A 26,396-nucleotide genomic window follows, 5' to 3' on the forward strand; every position below is an offset into this window, starting at 1 on the left:
GACGTAAATCGAGGCAGTTTTGTATATCAATTGAAGCAGACGTAAATCGAGGCAGTTTTGTATATCAATTGAAGCAGACGTAAATCGAGGCAGTTTTGTATATCAATTGAAGCAGACGTAAATCGAGGCAGTTTTGTATATCAATTGAAGCAGACGTAAATCGAGGCAGTTTTGTATATCAATTGAAGCAGACGTAAATCGAGGCAGTTTTGTATATCAATTGAAGCAGACGTAAATCGAGGCAGTTTTGTATATCAACTGAAGCAGACGTAAATCGAGGCAGATTTGTATATCAATTGAAGCAGACGTAAATCGAGGCAGTTTTGTATATCAATTGAAGCAGACGTAAATCGAGGCAGATTTGTATATCAATTGAAGCAGACGTAAATCGAGGCAGTTTTGTATATCAATTGAAGCAGACGTAAATCGAGGCAGTTTTGTATATCAATTGAAGCAGACGTAAATCGAGGCAGATCTGTATATCAATTAAAACAGATTCGTAAGTCATTTTGAAGCAGATTCGTAAATCCGATTAATAATATCTAAGAGCAACAGCTGGGTGAACACTCCTAAAGCAGAGAATCTAAACATCTGAAAATGTCTCTCTAAACATAAACCTCTGGTCAAAATATACAATAAAATTTTGAGGTATATGTATAAGTTACTCAGAATTTAGTAACACACTGATTACTAAAATGATTTTTTTTCTAGCCATTCCATAAGATTTATCTTAAGACAGAGCCTAGACCATAATTATCCAATTAGAAATGAAGCAAAATTTGGCTTATTGAAAGATGCTTAAAGCTGGGTGGAAGTGCTTTCATTGGACGCAGTATACTGTCTAAAGACGGAGTAAATCCTGATGACGCATCCCGTGATGCAAAGTGGAGAACATTCAGATGACGCAGTCTATGAAGCTAAACTGAAGCATTTCCATTAGATGCAATCTATGACGCAAACGGATTAAGTCCAATGGACAAAGAATACAACGCAATCAGTTGCAAGTTTATTATTATAAGCAATATACAACCCAAACTGGAGCAAATCTATTAGACGCAATCAACGACGCAAGCTACAAGTCGAGTGGAAGCTCTGTGTGACAAAAACTGGAGAAAATCAATTGGACTCGTCGTATAATGTGAATCCCCATTTGGTCTACACGAAGTACCACTGGGCCCATCATTTGACCAACTACTGCCTGTATTCTCTGCACACAGACACACACACAACATCACAGCACTTCATGACCTGCGACCTCGATCGATGGACGTGGCCAGCTTCCTGAGAGCTGCAGGAGCATCTTCACTACACCATCGACACCATTTGCCTTTGGCCTGAATATTACGATTCAGGTCAAAAGCCATCTCTACTAAACCCTCGTCTTTGCTGAATTACATCCTCATGATCCTCTCATCTTTGACAGGAACAGTGTGGGTCACGTCAACGGTCATCTTCACAATACCCTTGTCTTAACTACATCCTCGAGACAAATGGCCAATTTAGGTGAAATGCCATCTTCACCTCACCACACCCTCATCTTCACCACACCCTCATCTTCATTACAGCCTCATCTTCACTACACCTTTGCCTTCGTTACAGCCTCATCTTCACTACACCCTTGTCTTTATTACAAACTCGTCTTCACAACACCATTGTCTTAAATACAGCCTCATCTTAACTATACCTTTTTCTTCATTACAGCCACATCTTCACTACACCCTCGATTGAATGACAGCCTCATCTTCACTACACATCTTTCCCCCTCGAGTAGACAGAGGAGAAAATATGAAACAAAAATTCCTTTTTGACAGGAGACACAAAAACCCATCCACAAAGGAATCTCGAACTCGATCTTTATATATACGTTGACTCTATTTTCTTATACATCATACAATACTTGGCCATGGGCCAAGGAGCACAACTTGAACAAGAAGGATAACCTTTGAAGTATACAGTATAAGGACTGAAGGATGTCTTACGAAGAATACGCTATATGGATCGAAGGATGACTTGTGAAGGATGCAATATGTGGACGAAGGATGTCTTGTGAGGGATCGAAAAATTAATTTTGAAGTACATAGCAAACCGACCTAAGAAAATTGTATGGACCAAAGGCTATCTTACGGAGAATAAGGTATCGGGACCTCAGAGTACCACTGTGTACCGCCGAAGACCTTGTACCTCAGCATAAAACAGTGGAAAAAAAAAGAACTTGGATCGTTAGATAAAGGTTCCAACTTATGAGCCATAACATATCCAGAACCATGGAATGAACTAAGGCGCTCCAGGCAGCTATAGACCTGGTGGAAACACCGGACCGAATCGCACAAGCTGTGGGCTGAGTATTGCAAATCCAACGCAACTAAGTGCTCTAAATTTCAGTTCATGAACTGCAGTGCGTGGGGTGAAATACCTAATACTTTAATGAACAGACTACTACTGTTGCCATTATATTATATAACTCTCTCTAATACACGGTGAAGACGGTATGTCTGGTGCTTAAGTGGTTCCAGTCTCTATTTTATTATTAACAGTTAAAGCCCTTGAAACTGCGATTTCACCAGTTGATGTTGGCAGATATACCCTATAATCCCTTGGATTACTCTATAATCAGGCAGAGTAACCTCTCTGGCGAGTCGATGCCGCATTAATCGCTCGATTCATGCCTTAATCGGCTAGATAACAAAACCATTAGCCTCCTATATTTACTCATTAATCGGCGAGACTCGACTTTAGTCTGCCAGATGTTCGCCTTCCTGGTTCCACTGGTGACCACTTCCCAGCCTCCACATCATCGTCAGGTAACCTGCTTCTTCCCCATCGGTGTCTAGTATCCTAGGTCCTAACCCCTCCCTCTGGAGCTGTGGCCACCAGGTACACACACACACACACACACACACACACACACACACACACACACACACACACACACACACATTTGACACAGGTTGTGTTCCTCTCCTGGCTTGCACACCTACCCTGGGAGGGTCAACACCCAGTTTGCAGATGTTGGAGTCTCCTCCAATCGCACACTCGTTTTACATATTCCTATGTTTATTCATCTTAATCAACGCCTCGCTTTTGGAGCGATTGTCTTATCATTTCGTGCCCTTTTTTTTCTTCTTGTTTTTTTCTATCAAGCGCTACTTTCCTCGCGGTGCCCCTCACAGTACGACGTTAAATGAAGTAATCAAGGGAAGACTTGGCCCCCGTCCATCCCTCGGGTGCCGAGCTGTCAGCGTGTGGGGTCCGGCCTGCGTGATGATTTTCGATTATTTCTCGATCATCTGCCGTCCACTCGCACGTCTCGCTCACCCAGCAGACTCTCGAGGGGGAATACTTGAGCCAGGGAGAGGTCAATCCTCGAGTGATAAAAGGGAGCGAGGAGAAGCAACTTGTGAAGAGTGAAGATCGCGGTGTGGGGTCCGGTAGGGTCCGCCATGTTGGTCGGGCCCGCGCCTGCACTCTCCGTGACCAATCAGGCGGCCACAACGCCCGGCGCGGGCCAGAGTGGGCCACATACACGCCCTCACACTACACCAGCGGTCCAGCACCGCCCTACCACCACACACCACCGGTCCAGCACCAGTGGAACGCTAAGCGCCGGCAGCTTCGCCAGGGAGCAGATGGAAAGGGATGACGTGCCCCCGAGAGAATGGCGGGTTAGAGCAACTGATCTACACCAACGCTAACGTCCCCAGGTGGAGGCTCCTTCAGTGAGGTCGCTTCGTTGTGGCGAGAGGTCGCGGTGGACCCCTGGTGTTACCCGTGGCACCATATCTCTATGAGGTTAATAAATCACGTTCGATATTAGACGGGGGTGTGTTCAGCTCAGGGGGTCGTGGGCATAATGCACAACTAGAATTACATTATTACAGTAATATAGTTAATCAACTCGATAATGAACCGTATAGCAATCTATAACGTGAATTGCTGTACAAAAAAAAGTATTTAGTGTTTGAATTATGTGTCACAGAAGCAGCTTCTGTCTCAAGGATTCGGTCTATCTAATTATTCTCCTATTGTTATTGACTTTGTTCCCGTCGACAAGAAGTGAATCAAGGAACGCACCTTTCATACTGACGGTCTTCAGCCCTTAGCCTTACAAGTTCGGATACGGAAGAGACGTCCTGGGGGCAGACTTACTCTCCCCAGTCTTAAAATCTAAGGATTTAGTACAATGATTAATTCTAAAATACTATAAAGAAACCATGACTTGATTATATGTAAGCAATGTAAACTGCTTCATATGTTATTGTGATTAAGTTGTTCTTGTGCTACGGTATCCAAAAGCACATTCTCTAGGGACAGATGAGCCAGGAAGTATATCAGTTTACAATTCGTCACACCAGATCGAAACCCTTATAGCCTCAAGATCGACCCTGTGTTCTTATAACTCAGGAGCCGAAAAAAAAAAGAGATCGGTATAATGGACTGTCGCACCATAATATCTACGGACATAAAGCTTATTGAACAAGCCTTACAACACCCCTAAGCATGTTCTGACTACCCAGACCTTACGGCGAAATGCCCAAAGCAAAGTCTAAGCAAAGAAAATGGCTTGAGAACTTCTGATATACTGCCGTATATACACATCCCCAGACTCGGAATCACAGAGGGTCTCGCCTCTGGGACAGACAACAACCCTGTTCTGACTGAGATGGAGATCGTCCATGTACTCAAGACAGGTTCTGGTGCGCCGTGGGCTACTGAAGGATCCTTCACCAGTGCCCTCCGTGTTTCTGGCATTACACACATTAAACTGGCTGACTTTAAAGACTGAGGTAAAACGCCAGCTTATCAGGAAGTCTGACTTTAGCCTGGGAACATAAGGGGAGACGTACTCTGACGTGTCCACGCCTTCCATTTAAGAAAATGTAGACCACACTCTTTAACTACTGAAAATTCACCTCGCATAGGCAGGCTTCACCACAGGCAACTTTCAGAGCCTACTCATAGATCATAGTCATTAAACTGTCTTACTGACCTGGTCCATCCATCTTACCTGACTTATACAGGTTCAGAACCATCCTCATTGTAGTTTGCGCTGGACAAACCTTCTCAGATCTTGGGGTATACCACTTGCTTGACCTTTTTCAAATATGTGTCCGGCTTATTTGGGCGTTGGTGGCCTAGGATCCTCAATTTCATTGACTTTTGTTGAATGACTGCTTGGGGTCCTTAATTGCATATCCTCCTGTTGCCTGATTGCTTGGGGTTCTTTGTTTCATATCTGTTGCACAGCTGCTTGGGGTCCTTAGTTTCAAGGTCTACTGTTGCATGGTTGCTTGCGGTCCTTAGTTTCATGGCCTTCTGATGCATGACTGCTTGGTGTGTGTGTGTGTGTGTGTGTGTGTGTGTGTGTGTGTGTGTGTGTGTAGAAAAAGTTAACCTTTAACCTCAGCCGTAATGATCAGGTCAATGGTAAGCAGTACCAAGGGTGTAGTGATTGTATTGTATTGACAGTCTTAGCAGTGACGATGGCCATGCAATTGAGGTGCAATGATGATGGCTTCAGTAGTGAAGATTAGGGTACGATGAAGAAAAGTATAGAGAACATAAAGTCATCCAAGTTAGGTTTAACCCCGGCCTTGAACACAGTTTCATGAAGATGAGGGCAATAACAAGATTGGCCGGCTTTAAGCGTAGGTTCGTGAAGATAAGGGTATAGTGAAGATGTGCGCATAGTGAAGATGAGTAGAGTGAACAGTGGCGATACAGACGAGCAGGGATGGAAGCTGGTTCAGAGGCACACTCCTAAAGGACTCGTGGACCTAAGCGAGTACCTAAAAGACCTTGGCTCGAGGAAGAATATAGGTGGGATAAGGTTTAGTGGGAGGAAATTTGGGAGAAGGATTAGAAGCATTATAATCACAAGAAACACCCATTTCTAGCTACACATGACTAGGAATCTCAGGGTGTACTAGAAAAGGAGTCAGCTGGTGAGAGAGAGAGAGAGAGAGAGAGAGAGAGAGAGAGAGAGAGAGAGAGAGAGAGAGAGAGATAGAGTTCATCCTTGTTCCAAAGCCTCGAGCCTCGGCCGGGTTGAACCACTCAAGCAGCTTCAACTGAACCCCTGAAATACTCTACACTTACCATCTTTCCCGACAAGACAAATGCCAACTAAAACCCCCGAATCCCCTAAGAGGATTGCGGATCAACAACCCGATATTCAGACAGATCTAAGCTCACTGACGAATGGCCTAGAAAAGTTATTGTGTGTCCATCGAGAAGAAAAACTGCTTCTTATAACTCCAATATTCGAATATGGTGGAAAGCTTGGTAGACAGCGCACGAAAGTTTGACAACTAATTTGTTAGATGACCACTATTCTACATCAAAGCGCAATTGGTTTGAATCCTTCGAAAAAAAAAGCAAGGATTCTGCTTCACCAAAACGCCCACCAATAGCAACAGAATCAAGAGTGAAAGAGAGATTTTAAACTCCCCAAAGGAGCACAGGTGACCAAAAAGCAATCTAGACGAGAGTGAACTCAGGAGCAGAGTCAGTCGGAGTCAAATGCAGCAGACGACAGTCCACAACACCTATATCTAAATGGAGATTCAGATATATGCATGGAACTCCAAGGGCACACACACCGTACAACAGCCTTGTCGTCGGGCTTAAAACAGCTCATCGTGCTCTAGCCACAAACAATGCACGTTCCTCATCAATCGGTAATACGGGATTCAGCAACAGGTTCGGATCAGGACTAACAAGGCATCAACGGAGCAGTCATTGATGATGACGGATGATGTTCACGCAGGTGACAACAGTCAAAAGGACACGACACGCAACTTGGCCCACTCCTAAAGATCGTAAAATGGAATGATGATGTTACTGTCATCAACGTAGCTAAATATCTTTTTGCCAAGAGTATTTCATTTATCATATTTTCGAAGGGTGACTTCCTCCCTCCTGTGAGATGTGTCGCTTTGTGATTACAAAATGTTTTATTATGAACTGTTGCTCTCTATGAAGCACAGCGTCAGTAACGTATTACAGGACAACGGAAATCAATAGAATTTGAACTATAGGAGATAGAAAGCAAATATATTTCAGACATATATATTTGTCCCAGAGTAATACCGTCTCGGGTGGATTGAGAGGGTAATTAGCAGTAATTAGCTAAACATTAACTAACCTAGTGATGGTTGTGGAGGCGAGCGTGCTAGGCCTGGCAATTGACCCCGGTCAAGGTGCCTGCACCAATTAATGTACTACTGATCATGAGTTATGATCGTCATGAGAAAGGTCCCCCGGTCAGTGTGAGCTACTGCATGACTGTCAATTAACATGAGCGGCAGGCAGGCAGACAGGCATCACTGACAGACAGGAGGAGCTGGTAATGCCAAGCGGCCGCAGTACAGCTATGGCTCTGATTCTTAATGATTCATTTGTAATTAAAAAAGAAATAGATGCCGGCGGCATCCAATACTGCATCATGATTCAGGTACTTTGTATAATTAGTACCATTAGAGGAAGAAGAGCTAAAGAAACGTCAGGAATGCATATCAATTGGAATTATTAATGCCAGCATTGTTTCCCTTATCTACTGTATGTGAAACTTGACCGCACGCTTTTCAACAGACTTTGTACAGAAAATCATACATAAGCCAGCTCTTTGTTAAGCTTGTGACCGCACTAACCCTGGACACTGCTGAAAAAAAAGACCGATTCTTGTGTGTGTGTGTGTGTGTGTGTGTGTGTGTGTGTGGCGTGTGTGTGTGTGTGTGTGTGGTGGCGATGAGGCTGTAGCATCGACAGTCGTTAACCTAGGAAAATGCCAAAAATGCTAAATATTTAATGTAAATCTAAGTGAAGTGAAGATTTTCTTTGACATGACCCATATGGGTGAATTGAAATCATTGTAAGTAGTTTAAGGGTGTGGTGAAGATATGAGCTGGGGGGAGACTGCCTTTGTCTTGAAACTTAAGTGCCAGGTGAAAAGCCACTGGTGTCGAAAGTGTAGTGATGATCAGGGTGTAGTGAAGATGAGGTTGGAGTTTAAGTGATTATCTGACCTTAACTCTTACGAGTCAGTTCAAAGGCCAATGGTAACGAGGAAGAAGTGAAGATGACTGTGTAGTGAAAATGACGATATCTGACTAGTATGGGTTAAGTCAAGGATCAGTTGTGTTGAATGTGTAGTGAAGATGAGGCTGCAGTTAAGATGACCTCTGGCTAAACTTCAACGGGTCAGATCAGATGCTAGTGGTAGTGATGGTTTATTGTTGATGAGGGTACAGAGGAGGTGACCTTCAAGGTGAGATCAAAGGTAGCTTTGAAGACATAGTGAAGATGTGGTGTAGTATACATGAAGGTACAGATCAGAGGAGGGTTTAGTGAGCAAGAGGGCACAGTAAAAAAAAAAAAAACATTTATTTACAATTGCCATTTCCCAGGTGAAAGGCCTGTAATGTTGAGGTTGCAGTGTAGATAAGGGCGTAGGGATGATGAGATTGTAGTTAAGATGGGTGTGTAGGGAAGGTGAGGCTCTACGTAAGGTGCCCTTTGAGATTATCATCACTACACCCTCCCTCTCCTTCATTCTCACCTTCAGCACCGGCGACCATTGATCTGATTCTTTATGGCCAGGCCAGGTCAAATGCATCTTTACCCCCCAGTTTTTGATCTGATCCTGAACTGAGGGGCAAAGCAAACTGAGGTGTAGGTTACAGTAAGAAGCAGAGTTGAGGGGTAGAGTTAGCTGAAAGGGTGAGTGAACTGAGGGGTAGATTAAACTGGGGGGTAAGAGCAACAGGGTGAAGGGAAAGCGTAGGTTGACAAAGTAACAGTAGGTTGAAAGAAAGAGTGAGAGAGAGAGAGAGAGAGAGAGAGAGAGAGAGAGAGAGAGAGAGAGAGAGAGAGAGAGAGAGAGAGAGAGAGAGAGAGAGAGAGAGACTAAATTTCTCGTATAGTGACCGACGTGGCAAGGGGAAAACACTATAGGTGAAGGGAAAAAGGAGGAAAAGATAAAATAATCAGGGTTCTGTGGGTGTTTGTATACCTGACTCTTAATGGTAGACCGGTTATAGGAAGAGTGAAAGATGAAAGAAGAAAGAGAATTTCACAGCCTCACAGGCAAGGAGGTATAACGGTCAAGCCTCGAGTAATTGATTTTCAGACAGAAACCAAGGGAAGCAGCAGCCAGATGCAGGGGTACAGAAGGTTCTGGGAGAAAACAGTAGCAAGATAGGAAAGAATGAGTTGAAAGATAGAGAGAAGAACACAAAGAACAAACGAGTAACAGGTGTCTAGCAGTGAGATGATATGCGGTTCTAAGGTGGTGTCGTAACTATGAATAAAACATTGTTTACAGTCGCATTTCTGGGCAACAGAGGAGCTGTTCACTGTCGCAACCCTGAAGAACAAACAGGATGTTTACTGTCGTTATTGATGAACAACGGAAATGGCTGTTTACTGTTGTAAATGATGAGCAACAGACAGGCTGTTTTCTATCATAACTGATGAATATCCGACAGACATGCTATTCACTGTTACAGCTGATGAGCAACGGAATGGCTGTTTACTGTTGTAAATGATGAGCATCAGACAGGCTGTTTTCTATCATAACTGATGAATATCCGACAGACAGGCTATTCACTGTTACAGCTGATGAGCAACGGAATGGCTGTTTACTGTTGTAACTGATGAACAACATACAGGTTGTTTATTGTCGTATCTGATGAGGAACAGACACGATGTTTCCTGTCGTAACTGATGAGAAACAGACAGGCTATTTACTGTCATCAGCCCGAAATAAATTCTGCTCTTCTTTCGTTTGTCATGACCCACTTCCATATTTCTTACTCTTCTCCATCTTCTTTCTTTTTTCTCTATTCTCCATCATCCTCCCTCTTTCTGTACCCTCCAGCCCCCTGCGTCTCTCACTCTATGCTTCGCATGTCGCCTGCCTCCAGACGAGAGAGTTAACCCACTCTGCCGCTCAGTGCTCCGTTAGGTATCTAGCCCCGCCTGGCCACCCACAGCCACGGGGGGGGGGGGGGGGGAGAGAGAGAGAGAGAGAGAGAGAGAGAGAGAGAGAGAGAGAGAGAGAGAGAGAGAGAGAGAGAGAGAGAGAGAGAAGAAGAAGAAGAAGAAGAAGAAGAAGAAGAAGAAGAAGACAGAAGAAGAAGAAGAAGAAGAAGACAAAAGAAAAGAAGAGGGAAATGCAAGAGGAGGAGAGTAAAGAGAGAAGGGTGTGTGTGTGTGTGTGTGTGTGTGTGTGTGTGTGTGTGTGGAAACATCAGAACTTGTCGAAGCGAGATGGGGCGAGTTTAAATGGAAAACATGTTTGTTCCTTATTCGTCTAAGCAACACTCGCGTACGATGCCAAGGCCAATGACTGTCTTTGTATTGAGCTCTGTGGCAAAACTCGAGGACGGAACACTACGGAAGGTCCAGGATTGTTGTGTGTTGAGCTGCTCGGCAACTTTCGTAAATGAGACACCATGGAACACCCGACTGATCTGATAAGTCAAACTAAATTTTACCCTTGATAGACAAAGAATGATGGAAATGTAGCAAAGGACAAAGAGAGACTGAACAATGAAGGAGTGTAGAGGAATTATAACCCTAAAGACAAACGAATAGTTAAAACAGAATACAAAGTAGTTGAACGAACAGATTGCGAAAAAACGATAATACAGACGAAGGACGAGTGAGGGGATAAACATGTTCAGACGACAAGTCTTGAAGTGCGACACTGAAGCAGAGACAACAAGGTAAAGACCCTTTACTACCGTGGTAGTTACCTAAGGAATCATGGCCTGGCCTTTACCTGGTACTTAAAGGCCAGGCCAAAAGGCTAAGCTATCATATGCGAGGGTCGTACCGTCGTGCTCGAGGATCGTAACGTCGTGTTCAAGGATCGTAACGTCGAGGTTTAGGATCGAACCGTTGTGCTTAAGCATCGCATCGTTGCGCTTGAGGATCGTACCGTCGTGTTCAAAGATCGCACCGTCGTGTTCAACGATCGCACCGACCGTCGTGCTTAACGATTACATCAACGTGCTCTGGGAAGAAAGGATAGATGAGATACCCGTGCATGACAAAGACGTACCTAAGATATAAAGTCCCAATGTCTTCTTCCAAATATATGAAAATAAAAACCTTAAAGCCGTGATGGTCGTCTACAGAAGTCGTGAGGGAGAAAGAAGCAAATGTTCGCGTAATTCAAGAACCTAAAACCCATTAGATTGTTAGCCTAATGCAATATCTTCTCGCTGCACAGAGACGCGACAATGGATATACAGCGTCAAAACAATTTTGCATATCAGTTCCTAACACTACTTGAGTTGTGCGGATATTTCTTGTCCACAATGACTTTCTTGATCAGGATAATCGTTTTTTTCTTTTTTTTCTTTAACCAGGATTATCCAGGATTATTTTCTTGACCATGGTTTTCTTGTCTACAGTAATTCTTTTTGCCACGATCATTTTCTTGTCCATAATTATTTTCTCTATGATTATTTTCCTCTCCATGACTGTTGTCTTGTTTACGATTATTTTCTTGGGGTCGAATTATTTCTTGCCTACGATTATTTCTTATTTATGATTATTTGTCATCAACAGTTATTTTTCGTTCATGATCACACCTTTTTTTTCTCATAATTATTTCTTCCTCACGATTACGTCTCGCTCAGGAGCATTTCATGTCTTTTGATATATTCTCTCATACTCAGGAGAGCAAAAGCTGATGACATTACCTTATCTTTTATCTATCATAGTTATCATCTATCATAGTTGAGAAAGATGCATCTATTTTACATTCAACAGAGAGAGCTGCTTTTTCTCCTTATATTTTCTGAACACCGCCTTAAGATATGTCTTCATCAAAAGACTTAGTAAATGAGACTATCATTCTCTACACCCGAGAAAGACAATCTTGTGTGAATATATTACATCAGTCCTCCTATGTAATGCACTGAGAGAGAACGGAAGTCAGCGAAGTAAGTGCAGTGAACCAGAAGTGTGTTGGTGACATCACTGAGGACTTCAGTAACACCGCTTATGGTGACGTCATGTGGGAAGTCTACGGGAAGCGCTAACCAGGGTTCGATCCAGCGTACTCGTATTGAGAAGAATCTCATTAACCCCACAGTGTCTATCGCTCTCTGTTGAGGATTAACATGTTGAGCACGACGGTGCGACCCTTGAATATGACTTTACGACCCATGACCACGACTGAACGACCTTTTAGCACGACGATACGACCCTTGAGCATGGAGGTATGACTCTCAAGGACGACTGTACGACCAGCAGGTGCCAGGGGGTCATGGGGGCAAGAGAGAGACAGGAAGGGAGTTGGATGAGGGTAAGGGAGTGGGTAAGCAAGCCTTCATCTATCACTGTGGCCTGTTAACCGTACATGACGTGTTTAGAACCAGAAGACAACATGGGCCGACCCGTGATCACTATGTTTATCTTGTAGACACAACTCTATCACTCTCTTCTCAACCACCCACTGGGCTGCTACTCTTCTTGCCCTGAAGAACATGATTATACTGTACTCGTAACAAGAAGCAAGAAGAAGGGAATCTCTGGGTGTATATAATGTACGTAATGTAGTGAAGAGGATTGATGTGCTGGCAGAATGTTGTGATTTCGAGGGCAGATCAGCAGAAGAGGGTGAGCTGATGCACTGGAAAGGAGACCCTTAGGGATATACAAGCAGAGGAACACAGGAAATGAGCAAAGCTTTGAATAGTATGATATATTCCATTAGAGATACAGCAATCGTGGAAGTGTATGGCCTGGTTGATGAAAGGTAGCCATAAAAGGGAAATATTAAGAGAAATCTAGACACAGAGATTGACAATTACCTAATACTGAAGGATCTAGCTGTAAAGTGGGTGGCTACAAAATTAGAGAGAGACACGTCAGGCAGGTGTAGTGGTGTTGTTGTTAGCGTTACTGACTATGAGTTACCAGTAGGCGACAAATGGCTACCTGGCTTAGGCTAGTGTGTGTGTGTGTGTGTGTGTGTGTGTGTGTGTGTGTGTGTGTGTGTGTGTGTGTGTGTGTGTGTGCATTGGTGTAAGTAAATGTTATACTTAAAAGGTTAAGAGAAGGGGTCAACGCGAGTGTAAAATCATCTCCCTGTATCACACAAATATCAATCTCACACACACTAATGTAAACACACACAAATCCTGAGTTCCACATGAATGGCAACACAGGCACCAGGCTAGTGTCGGGGAGCCGTGACGTCACAGGGAATTCCCTCCAATCCTCTATATGTAAATGGCTGTCGTGTCTGGTAAGGGATTTTCAGAATTTCTCCAGTGTATAATGATCCTTACATTATCATTAAATCCCAGCGTATTGGAAGATTTTTCTGTTTCAGTAACAAAGGGAATATAAGCAACACCAGGTAATGTACCAATATATAATAGGTTAATTTTAGTATGATTAAGAACCATTGAATTTCAGCGCTTCTATACACCAGTTTTCTCAAGTGAAGAACCTGACTTTAGTGAGGATGAATACAACCTGATATAGCTTTGTGTCTACACGCTCCCGCCATTTAACAAACCATTAAACTCTGGCATTCAAACACGAACTTTTAAAATCGGTCACACAAACTCGAATTTGAAATTTAGTTATCCAATTCCGTCATTCAACTGCAAATCTTTAATTAAAAGTCCATCATTCGAACGTAAACTTTCCAACAGTAGATTTCAACTCAAGCCTTTAAAAATTTCATTTAAAACGCAAAAAATCAAATTGTCATTCAACGAAAACGTATGCAATCTTTCATAAAAAAGAATCGGACTTATAGATTGTCGTCAGTTTAACACACACTGAAAATTTGTCAAACAACTGTAACTTTAAAACTTTGTCAACTTTTGGCTGCCATTTCAACTGCTTCATTTGAATGGGAAATTCTAAGTCATCTAATTCTATGGTATCCTTTGAAAATTATATTCCAAGCTGTGATGAATCATGTGTGTTTCATTCGAATCACTGGTCCACTACTGTGACGAACCAGGTGTGTTTCATTAGAATCACTGGTACACTATTGTGGAGAAGCAGTCGTGTTTCATTCGAATTATTGGTTCATTACTGTAGCAAAACAGGTGCGGTTCATTCAAATCACTAGTTCATTTCTATGCGTCATGCGTTACCAGCGATGAGAAAGCATGCGTCTGGTACTCATACATTCATGTATTCTGCATTAGGTGGGATGCGTTAGGCTGGATGGCTGGCTTAACTAGCTGACTGGCTTGGGTGGCTGGCTGAATCGAACAAACCTGAGTCGATCGAGGTCTGAATCTGTTATTCATCCATAGGTTAGCCTTGGTAAGGCACCCACTCCAATACGTGAGGCTCATACACACATGGGGCTCACATGGAGCAAAGGCCTGCTCACATACTGGAGTCTATCAGATACATATGAGATCCTGCACAGCATAGGATTCTTAAGCACACGAAATGCTTATAAAATGAGACTGATGATACTTACTAAGAACATCATATGCCCCGATACACACAATGGGACTCATCGTCATACACGGGGAAGGAACGCCCACGGATCCCATATATATATATATATATATATATATATATATATATATATATATGATAGAGTTGATAGAGATGCTCTGTGGAAGGTATTAAGAATATATGGTGTGGGAGGAAAGTTGTTAGAAGCAGTGAAAAGTTTTTATCGAGGATGTAAGGCATGTGTACGTGTAGGAAGAGAGGAAAGTGATTGGTTCTCAGTGAATGTAGGTTTGCGGCAGGGGTGTGTGATGTCTCCATGGTTGTTTAATTTGTTTATGGATGGGGTTGTTAGGGAGGTAAATGCAAGAGTTTTGGAAAGAGGGGCAAGTATGAAGTCTGTTGGGGATGAGAGAGCTTGGGAAGTGAGTCAGTAGTTGTTCGCTGATGATACAGCGCTGGTGGCTGATTCATGTGAGAAACTGCAGAAGCTGGTGACTGAGTTTGGTAAAGTGTGTGGAAGAAGAAAGTTAAGAGTAAATGTGAATAAGAGCAAGGTTATTAGGTACAGTAGCGTTGAGGGTCAAGTCAATTGGGAGGTGAGTTTGAATGGAGAAAAACTGGAGGAAGTGAAGTGTTTTAGATATCTGGGAGTGGATCTGGCAGCGGATGGAACCATGGAAGCGGAAGTGGATCATAGGGTGGGGGAGGGGGCGAAAATTCTGGGGGCCCTGAAGAATGTGTGGAAGTCGAGAACATTATCTCGGAAAGCAAAAATGGGTATGTTTGAAGGAATAGTGGTTCCAACAATGTTGTATGGTTGCGAGGCGTGGGCTATGGATAGAGTTGTGCGCAGGAGGATGGATGTGCTGGAAATGAGATGTTTGAGGACAATGTGTGGTGTGAGGTGGTTTGATCGAGTGAGTAACGTAAGGGTAAGAGAGATGTGTGGAAATAAAAAGAGCGTGGTTGAGAGAGCAGAAGAGGGTGTTTTGAAGTGGTTTGGGCACATGGAGAGAATGAGTGAGGAAAGATTGACCAAGAGGATATATGTGTCGGAGGTGGAGGGAACGAGGAGAAGAGGGAGACCAAATTGGAGGTGGAAAGATGGAGTGAAAAAGATTTTGTGTGATCGGGGCCTGAACATGCAGGAGGGTGAAAGGAGGGCAAGGAATAGAGTGAATTGGAGCGATGTGGTATACCGGGGTTGACGTGCTGTCAGTGGATTGAATCAAGGCATGTGAAGCGTCTGGGGTAAACCATGGAAAGCTGTGTAGGTATGTATATTTGCGTGTGTGGACGTATGTATATACATGTGTATGGGGGGGTTGGGCCATTTCTTTCGTCTGTTTCCTTGCGCTACCTCGCAAACGCGGGAGACAGCGACAAAGTATAAAAAAAAAAAAAAAAAAAAAAATATATATATATATATATATATATATATATATATATATATATATATATATATATATATATATACACGTGGAAAGTGTGTGTATGAAATGCTCATAACATATACCCACACCATCATAATACAGTCAGCTGTCACACTGATGTTTGGTTATAAGGAACTCGCACAAATACAGTCCAATACGCAATCACGAATCATGAAAATATGTAGATATGTACACACAATTCCAGTCACTTTCATAACCTCTACACGTACGGGACACGTGCATACGTCAGATACATTCATTTGATTGGATACGTGAAGCTATCAATCCTTAGGTACAGACGTGTATGAGGTGATATCAACAGGACGACGTAACAGTGCACGTCAGCTTCGGAAACTGTGGAGGGATATGGGTCATTAGCACTGAGGTACAGTAGAGGATGATCTCTGAAACTGTATCCTTAGCAAGTCAAGACCTAGCTACAGAAGATCTGATTTCCGCTACAGGATGTGAGGACTTGGAACGACCTCTCAATCTATGATGTGACAGAAAAAAAAAAGATTATCACTTTCAGTAACAAAATTCGACTGATAATGGTCTGATCACAAGAGTACTCAATCGTAACTTCAAAGCCAAAATTGCTATAAACAGTCGTAATGTAAAGGTTAGAATCAGGGAACTGTAAGCCTGATGAAGAATTGGATGCTAGGAACCTGTATCGGAAAACGACTAAGATGGAAAGAAAGGAGAGACAGGCAGTATGTTTGAGAAAAGAAACTTGGATGTTCTGGCTCAGAGTGCTCATCTTCCTCGAAGGCTCAGGCTGGCGTGTCTAGATGTATGTGAACGTAACCAAGATAAGAAGAGAGGAGAGGTATGTAGCACGTTTGAGGAAATAAATCTGAATGTTCTAGCTCTGAATGAAACAAAGTTCAAAGGTAAAGAGTAAGAATGTTCTGGAAATGTTTTAGTGGTAAAGTCAGGGGTTGCTGAGAGGACAAAAGCTAAGGAAGGAGTAACACTAGTCCTGATGCAAGAGTTGTGGAAGTGCGTGAAAGAGTGTAAGGAAATGTGTCCTAAAGTGATGTGGGTAAAAATGAAAGTAGACGGGAAGAGACGGGTGATTAGGCACCTGACCATGAGAAGAAAGATCATTAGAGGCAAATGCTTCAAGAGTAGCTAAGTGAGTGTGTTAGCAGTTTTGATGCATGAGGCCGGGTATTAGTGATGGGTGATTTGAATGCGAAGGTGAGTTATGTGGCATTTGAAGGTATAATTGGGAGGCATGGGGTACCATTATGAATGAAAATGGCAAACAGCTTGTAAAATTGTGTGCTGAAAAAGAACGAATACCTTAATTGAAAAGCGGGACACGCACAATATACTTATGTGAGCAGGATACATGATCAGTTAGCATCAGTGAATAACAGAATTGATAGGCATATAAGAGAGAGACTTTTGAATGTAAATGTGCTGAGAGTGGCAACTGATGGGATGTGTGATCTCCATCTTGAGGAGGCAAGGATGAGATTTTGCAAAGGTTTTAGGAAAAGAAGAACCAATACCGGTGAGAAGAGTGGTGAAAGTAAGCGAGCGTGGAAAGGGCACTTTTGTGAAAAAATACCAGTAGAGAATGAATGAAGGGCAAAAGGTGAAAGTAAATGTAGTCAATGGGAGTGGGCGAGGAAAGGGAGGTGTTTAAAGAAGCAGTGCTGGCATGCGCGAAAAATGCATGTGGCATGAGAAAGGTAGGCAGATTAGAGAAGGCAGTGAGTGATGGGATTAACAAGCAAAGTTGCCAGTGAAAGAGAAAATGGAGGCGTCTGTGCGTTATTCACAGGGAAGGAGGTCAAGAGGAAGGTGCACGGGTTGAAAGGAGAGGGCAAATGAGAGTTGGGGTGAGCGAATATCAGTAAACTTCAGGGATAGAAAAACATTTTGGAAGAAGGCTAATAATGTGCGAAAAGCAAGAGTAAAAAGAGGAACATAGACGAAGGGAGTAAAAGAGGAGGTGATAACAAGTAGTGAGAGTGAGAAGATGGGGCGAGTATTTTGAAGGACTGTTGAATGTGTTTGATGATAAGGTGGCAGATATAAGATGTTTGGGTCAGTGTGGTATGCGAAGTGAGAAAGTCATGGGGAGTTGTTTGGTGGGGAGACAAGAGATAGTGAATAGCTTATGTTGGATGAAATGTGGCAAGGCAGCTGGAGTGGATGGTATTACAGTTGAATTAATCAAGAAAGGGGATGATTGTGTTGTTGATTGGTTAGTTAAGCATTTCAATGGTGAGGTGCCTGAGGACAGCCGGAATGCATGTATAGTACCATTGTATGAAGACAAGGAGGATAAAGTTAAGTGTTCGAACTACAAAGGTATGATATCGTGGGGTGTACCTGGTAGGTTGTATGAGAGAGTAATGATTGTGAGTGCGAACATGTGTAGAGCATCAGGCTGGGAGGAACAGTGTGATTTCAGAAGTAGCAGAGGATGTGTTGATCAGGTGTTTGCTTTGAAGTGTGTGTGTGTGTGTGTGTGTGTGTGAGAGAGAGAAATACACAGAGAAAAGGATAGATCTGTATGCGGCATTTATGGGTCTGGAGAAAACATTTGACAGGGTTGATAGAGATGCCTTATGGAAATTCTTAGGAATATACGGAGAGAGAGGAAAGCTGCCAAAAGCAGTGAGAAATTTTTATCAAGGTTGGAAGGCATGTGTATCAGTAGGAAGAGAGGAGAGTGAGTGGTTCCGAGTAAAAGATGGTCTGTGGCAAGGGTGTGTGATGTTACCATGTTTGTTAAATTTGTTTATGGATGGGGTAGTGAGGGAGATAAATGCAAAAGTTTTGGAGAGAGGGGCGAGTATGCAGTTTGTAGGGGATGAGAGGACCTGGTAAGTGAGTCAGATGTTATTTGCTGATAAAACAGCACTGGTGGCTGATTCGAGTGTGGAATGCAGAAGTTAGTGACTGAGTTTGGAAGGGTGTGTGAAAGGAGAAAGTAGAGTAATGTGAATAAAAGCAAGGTTATTAAGTTTGGCAGTGTTGAGGGACAGGTTAGTTGGGGGTGTATGTTTGAACAGAATTTGGAGGAAGTGAAGTGTTTTAGATACTTGGGAGTGGACGTGGCAGGGAATGGAATCATGGAAGCGGAAGTGAGTCATGGGATGGATGAGGAGGCGAAGGTTCTGGGAGCGCTGAAGAATGTATGAAAAGAGGGGTCGTTATCTGGGAGGGCAAAATGGGTATGCTTTGAAGGTACAGTAATCCCAACAATATCATATGGATGCGAGGCATATGCTATAGATAAGACTGTGCGGAGGAGGGTGGGTCTGTTAGAAATGAAACGTTTGACGACAATATGTGGTGTGAGCTGGTTTGACTGAGAAAGTAATGGAAGGGTGAGGCAAAGGTATCCTCTTCCCAACCCCTGACTTTACTCCCACGACGTTTCAGAACCATTCTTCGCCATTACCCTTGAGCTCCGTTTCACTCAGAGCCAGAACATCCAGGTTTCTTTCCTCAAACATACTACCTACCTTTTCTCGCTTCTCATCTTGGTTACATCCACACACACTCAGACACCCTAATCTGAGCTTTCGAGGAGGATGAGCTCTCCCCGCTTGGCTCCTGTTTCCTCTTTAAGAAATCTAAATACAAGAATGGGAGGGTTGCCAGCCGCCCGCTCTCGCCTCCTTTAGTCGCCTACAATACGCGGGGAATACGGTAAAATTCCCCCCCCCCCCCACACACATATATATATATATATATATATATATATATATATATATATTAGGGATGATCATAGCCTAGCCGTAATGCTCCCGGCTTCTACGCAGGTGCCCCGGGTTCGATCCTGGCTGTTGGAGGCTAGTGTTATATGTTAAAGCGCGTTCATATGCACTTTTTACGTATGTATGTATATATACATATATATATATATATATATATATATATATATATATATATATATATATATATATATATATATTATCATTATTATTTTGCTTTGTCGCTGTCTCCCGCGTTTGCGAGGTAGTGAACGTACTTGAATTGTCTGAACTGTCTTTTAGCGGTTTCAACAACTGTACTATGGTTAATGCTCCCCTGTCCCGATGTTTAATTTTCCTTGATTTACATACATCAGTGATTAACGAGAAGATATGTTAATTCCATTCGAGCAAAAACTATCAAAGTTTAGTCAAATTCTCCGCACGGTAATACGACTGATGCCATTGGTGAATTTCAATCATAAATAATTAATTTGCGTGTATAAACATTTCGAAGAGTAGCAGTTAAAATCTAAAAAATCAATGAACTAAATGATATCTATGCTTTCTCGTACGTTTTACATTTTCAGTGCGATATGCTCGGAGGAAAGGTCGTCCTAAGCAAAACAGAACCTAACGTCGTCGCTGTACACAGCTGAGTCAGCTCACCGGCCAACTGTAGCACGGAGAGGACATACGTGCTGATCAACCCCACCCCTTCCGCCTTTACCTCGTCTATCTCTGTAAGTGTAAAGTTTATAATAGAACCAATAATTACTTACCTCAGGGTATATATGTACATGTAGATAGAATTTCACTCTAGCCTTCACAGCCTATCAGACGCCAGGGTGATGCAAGCCGTCAACGTCAACTGTCATATACATCCACCAACCGAAACATTGTTAAGACCTTCTTCAGGAGCTAACGATAATACCACGATCAAGTACACTGTCACTTAAGTATATTGCTCACTCAGGGCGCTGTAAAATGACACTAACCTCAGCCATACTTCCCGCAGAACTGATAAACAATACACACAAACACGAAGCCAAGTTGCCAACACGCCTAAACAATCGTCGCAGTAGTTTTTCAACTGAACGTTACCATGGAAGTTAACCATATAAATCTTACCTTACCTTACCTTTCACTATAGTTCATTGTTACACTTTCAATTTCTATCCCTTAAAACCTTATAGATATAACTGAACACATGATGAATGATTATGGGTATGTGTTTTGTATTGCACTTGCTGACTAGGAGGCGTACCCAGGATTCGGTCAAGCCCCCCAGGTTGACGGTGGTGGAATTACGAACAAATATAACGCTGAAAAACTCCAAATGAGAGTAGTATGGAAGAACACATTGAACAGGGTGAGGCAGAAGTTACTACTGTGTAACTATACTACAAACAAAATCCTTCTCCGTATTATTGTTACGACAAACGGCTTAACGTGAGTTTTGACCGGTACGGTGACCGTCCCTCCTCCCTCCCTCCCTCCTTCCTCACGCAGTGTCACGTCGTGTTTCCTTGAATGGAAGCGTGAACGGTGGACTCCTGGAGGATAACAGGTGTTGATGTAAAAATATTTTTGTCGCTTGAGGCTCCAGTGCTTTTGGTGGAGCAGGTGTTACGTAGTGTAGTGTTACATAAGTGTAACAGATGTTTGTTGAAACTCCTGGAGGATAACAAGTGTTAATGTAAAAATGCTTTTGTCGCTTGAGGCTCCAGTGCTTTTGGTGGAGCAGGTGTTACGAGCGTAGTGTTACATAAGCGCAACAGAAGTTGTTGAAGCTCCTGGAGGATAGCAGTGTTCATGTGAAAACTTTTTGTCGCTTGAGGCTCCAGTGCTTTTGGTGGAGCAGGTGTTATTTAGTGTAATGTTACATAAGTGTAACAGAACTTTGTTGAAAGTACCACTGACACTTCCTTACCACAACCAGTGCGGCGGCTCATTGCCAAGCAGGCCCTCAGTAGTGACAGGAGAACATATTGGATATATCAGATTCCATAATGGCAAGCTCGAATTTTTTTTTTGTTCACAGTTTATTATGAGTTCGGCGACCATTTATGATAAAGAATAAATTCATGATATAACAGTTGATGGCGAATATCAAGGTAGTTCTGTTCGATGAACAGTTGTCATGCTCATATGGAATGAACATTTCATTACTATTAACGTGTCAGTGTTTCAAGAAGGTACTTAAACAGTTACAGTTGGTCATTCGTGAACATCCGTTAAACAGTTAAGCAGAGAAACGTATACATCAAATTTATCTTTCGAGGGACAAAAGAAAAGAATTGTAAAGTTTTATAGATCTTCCTTACTGTTAACTATATAGTATACTGTACAGCTCAAGGGAAGGTACCCATCTGCCTTCATTACTCACCTGCATAGAGTGAATTGGACCGACGTAGAATATAGGAGAGTTTGTAGGACGTAAACGTGCTGAGAGATGGAAGCGAGTATGAAAGTTTGTAATGAGTTTAGAAGGAAGCTGGCATGTGTAGCAAGGAAATGGTGAAATGAGTGAGCTTGGAAAAGAGGCTTGTGAACAGAAATACCAAGGGAGTGGTGTGAGGTTAGGGTAAATAAAACAAGAGAAGTGGGCGCATTGTGGAAGATATATAGAAAAGGTGTTGACATGCGCGCTTTAAGTGTATGGTATGTTAAAAATGGGAGTATAGGGCATGTGAGAAAGGATAGTGAGTGGTGAATGAGAAAGCAGAATTACTGGTGAAAGAGAAGAAAAAGAGAGGTATGGCAGGTATCTGTAAGGGAAGAGTGTGAGTGATTGGGAACTAATGTTCAACCCAGTAATTCAAATTTCTGAAAGTGCACATGCGTCGCTTGAGGCCAGGCATGCGCACTTTCAGGAATTTTAGTCACTAACTGGAACAAGGCTGGTCAGCATCCAGGCTCTTTGTTAATGATTCTTCATCTGTTGGCAATACCTGAATAAGGTGTTCTAGATATTTCGATTTGATATTATGACGTAACTTTGACTATCTTCATAATCCTGGTAGTTGATGGGTCTAATGCCTAAACATTAACAACCAATCAGCCATCAACAATTATCACCGTTTGTGATGTGCTGTGGATTTTTTTCCTCACGCATAACATAATGAATCAGACTGCATTGATTATACGTAATTTGATCATTAATGTGAATATTCATTTATCTATATATCATACTTGATCGCCGTTTTCTTGCGTCAGCGAGACAGCGCCAGGAAACAGACGAAGAATGGCCCTTCACTCATATACACATATATGTATACATAAACGCCTATACACGCACAAATACATACATTATACATATGCATATCAACATATACATATACAAACACATAAACACATACAGACACATACATATATACACATACTTGCTTTCATCCATTCTGGCGCTACCCCGCCCTACAGGAAACAGCATCGCTACCCCCTGCATCAGTGAGGTAGCGCCAAGAAAACAGACAAAAAGGTCACATTCGCTCACACTCAGTCTCTAGCTGTTATGTGTAATGCACCGAATCCACAGCTTCCTATTCACATCCAGGCCCCACACACCTTTCCATGGTTTACCCAAGACGTTTCACATCCCCTGGTTCAGGCCATTGACAGCCCGTCTACTCCGGTATATCACATCGTTCCAATTCACCGTGTTCCTTGCACGCTTCTCACCTTCCGGTATGTTCAGGCCCCGATCGCTCAGAATCTTTTTCACTCCATCCTTCCACCTCCAATTTGATCTCCCACTTCTTTTTTTCCCTCCACCTCTGACACATACGTCCTCTTTCTTGATCTTTCCTCACTCATTCTCTCCATGTATCCATCTTCACCTACTTCACAAGATAGTGATTAGACATCCCTCCAGCTGCCCTTCTCAGCGGACTAACATCCAAAAGTCTCTCTTTTACACGCCTGTCAATTAACACGTAATCCAGTAATGCCCTTTGACAATCTCTCCTACTCACATGCGTATACCTATGTGTATCTCTCTTTTTAAAACAGGTGCTACCAATCACCAGTCTTTTTTCAGCACACAAATCCACGAGCTCTTCACCATTTCCATTCACAACACTGAATAATCCATGTATACCAATTATACCTTCAACTGCCATATTGCTCACCTTTGCATTTAAATCATTCATCACTTAAACCCAGTCTCGTGCAACAAAGCTGCTGACACACTCAGCTACTCCCAAAGCACTTGCCTCTCATGATCTTTCTTCTTATGACCAGGTGCATAAGCACCAATAATCACCTGTCTCACATCCATTTCAGTTTTTCCCACTTCAGTCTAGAATTTACTTTCTTACACTCTATCACATACTCCCACAACTCCTGCTTCAGGAGAAGCGCTACTCCCTCCTTAGCTCTTGTCTTCACACCAAACCCTGTCTTTACTCCCAAGACTTTCCCAAACCACTCTTCCCTCTTACACTTGAGCTTCGTTTCACACTGAGCCAGAACATCCTGGTATTTATTCCTCAAACATACTACCTATCTCTCCTTTCTTCTCATCTTGGTTACATCCACACACGTTCAGACACCTCAATCTGAGCCTTCGAGTAGGATGAGCACTCCCCATTTGACTCCTTTTTCTGTTTACCCTTTTAGTAATTGAAGTACAAGGAGGAAGGGTTTCCAGCCCCCAGCTCCCGCCCCCCTTTAGTCACCTACGGCCCGCGGGGAATCCTTGGGAAATATTCTTTCTCCCCTATCCTTACTTTCACGTTTTCCCCGTACTTCAAGGCCCCATCCCGCATATCATTTTCTATACTTTATTAATCGACATGTTATACAGAAAAAAAAAACATTCCAAGTGTCAAGATTTGTACGTTTCCTTAAACACATATATTCTCTTCAAAAAAACGGAGCCAGAAGGCAGCCTTTTCCATCCCTACTTCTCGGCCTCCACCATGGAAACATTTCACTCACATGTCGACTTCATCAGTTGTATTCCTCTATATGTTCCCTTTCATTCATTCATTTTCTTTCTTTCTTGTTGCTATGTGTTGCCCAAATTAGCACTGCACTCTTTCTTCTTTCCTGTTTATTGGTTCTTTTTTTTATATTCGTATTTCTCACTTCATCCATTCCTCTGGATACACATATCTAATCTGTATTGAAATGGATCCTAAACGTATGGACTCTAGTCACTCAGCTGATCACAATGATTCACTTAGAATTGTTGATGTAGTGTTGGATTGTATGCGGAGGGGGCAAGGCTGGCTCTGACATGGTTACTTCGACAAAAGATTGCCTTTATCATCTTTTTTTTTTATACAATCGTAACCTCTGTTACCTTGAACCTGTTTGGAATATATCACGTTAAGTGTGACTGATCTGAACCTGATGGCGGAGAATAGGCTTACTTCAGAGCGTGCTGAGGTCCTGCAAACAAGGCAGGCACTTGTCCCAGTACTTGTATAGCCTTTAGTCTAGTGAGATAAACTGATATACCTTAGTGCCATGGTCTCTATTATGGCAAGAGATCCAGAGAGAATTGTAGCTTAGCGTCGGATCCTATGTAAATTATAGCTGGGAGAAAGTGGTCTAGCCTAGTCCTAGAATTTACATAGTGTAAAAGCGAATACTAACTTTTATTATATACATATATATATATATATATATATATATATATATATATATATATATATATAAACTTGGTGCTTTTATACGCATATATGAACTCGCACGCTCACACACACACACACACACACACACACACACACACACACACACACACACACACACACACATTCATCCTCGTGTTCATATGAAGTCACCTTTATCATAAAACCTACACTCCTACACATAAAATCAACGCAGTTATAAAATGTTGTTCATATATATCTGGCAGCAAACATCCCGTGACACGAATAACCCAAGTGTGATAACTTGACATATAATAAGGAATTTAGATGCAAATGGCTTGGATAATGTTAGGTTAAGGTTGTGGAGTGAAGGCTCGGAGTTTATTATATTGCTTCCTGATGACCCTATTGTATTTCTAAACCTCTTGTGTATATGGATATACTCGAAATTTATATCTTTATATATATATATATATATATATATATATATATATATATATATATATATATATATATATATATATATAAGATTGACGTGCATCATGGCTCTAGAAACGTGTACCTTGTGATAGAATGCGACCAGGAATATATATAATATATATATATATATATATATATATATATATATATATATATATATATATATATATAATGGTGGATGTGATTTGATAAAGAGCTGCAGTGTCTCGTCCAGCTTGGCAGTGTTGCCAGATGCTTTACGAGGTGGTCTACCTTGACTGCCAGATCAGACGCTGCTCACGCCTTCACCCAAGCGCTCGTACATTACCATAAACTTGTCTGTGTTTGGAACTCCGTGGTCACCCGCCAGCCTGCCTGTGACGTCATGACCAGGGCTATCTTGGCTCCCTTGTTTATTTTATTTTTATCTTTTTTTTTCTCTCTCTCTTTCTTTTCTAAGCAGAACGTCACAAAGAAGGACGCTCATGATTGGGATGTGTGGTGGTGATTACTATTTGTGTGTTACGGGGAGAGAGTTTTACATTCATGTTGCTCCTGTCTCTTAAACTTGTATAAATGTACCATGGCTACTCTTATATGTGTACACACACACACACACACACACACACACACACACACACACACACACACACACGTAACTCCCAGGTCTAAGCCAGGTACTCTTTTTACGACCAGCCCCGGGAAAGAGGACTGGGTTGGCTGTTGAC

The 26,396-nt window shown here is 42.4% G+C and overlaps 1 protein-coding gene across 1 annotated transcript in view; it reads right to left on the reverse strand.

Moving 5' to 3' along the window:
- LOC139753739 (protein Wnt-4-like) overlaps positions 1 to 20,598 on the reverse strand; it is a 192,262-nt gene extending 171,664 nt beyond the window's left edge. The window contains exon 1 of the mRNA XM_071670540.1: positions 20,392 to 20,598. The gene's annotated coding sequence lies outside the window, so the exon portion shown is untranslated. The remainder of the gene's footprint in view (positions 1 to 20,391) is intronic.
- Between the last annotated feature and the right edge of the window lie 5,798 nt (positions 20,599 to 26,396).

The sequence above is a fragment of the Panulirus ornatus genome, chromosome 2, assembly GCF_036320965.1.
Source record: "Panulirus ornatus isolate Po-2019 chromosome 2, ASM3632096v1, whole genome shotgun sequence".
NCBI lineage: Eukaryota > Metazoa > Arthropoda > Malacostraca > Decapoda > Palinuridae > Panulirus > Panulirus ornatus.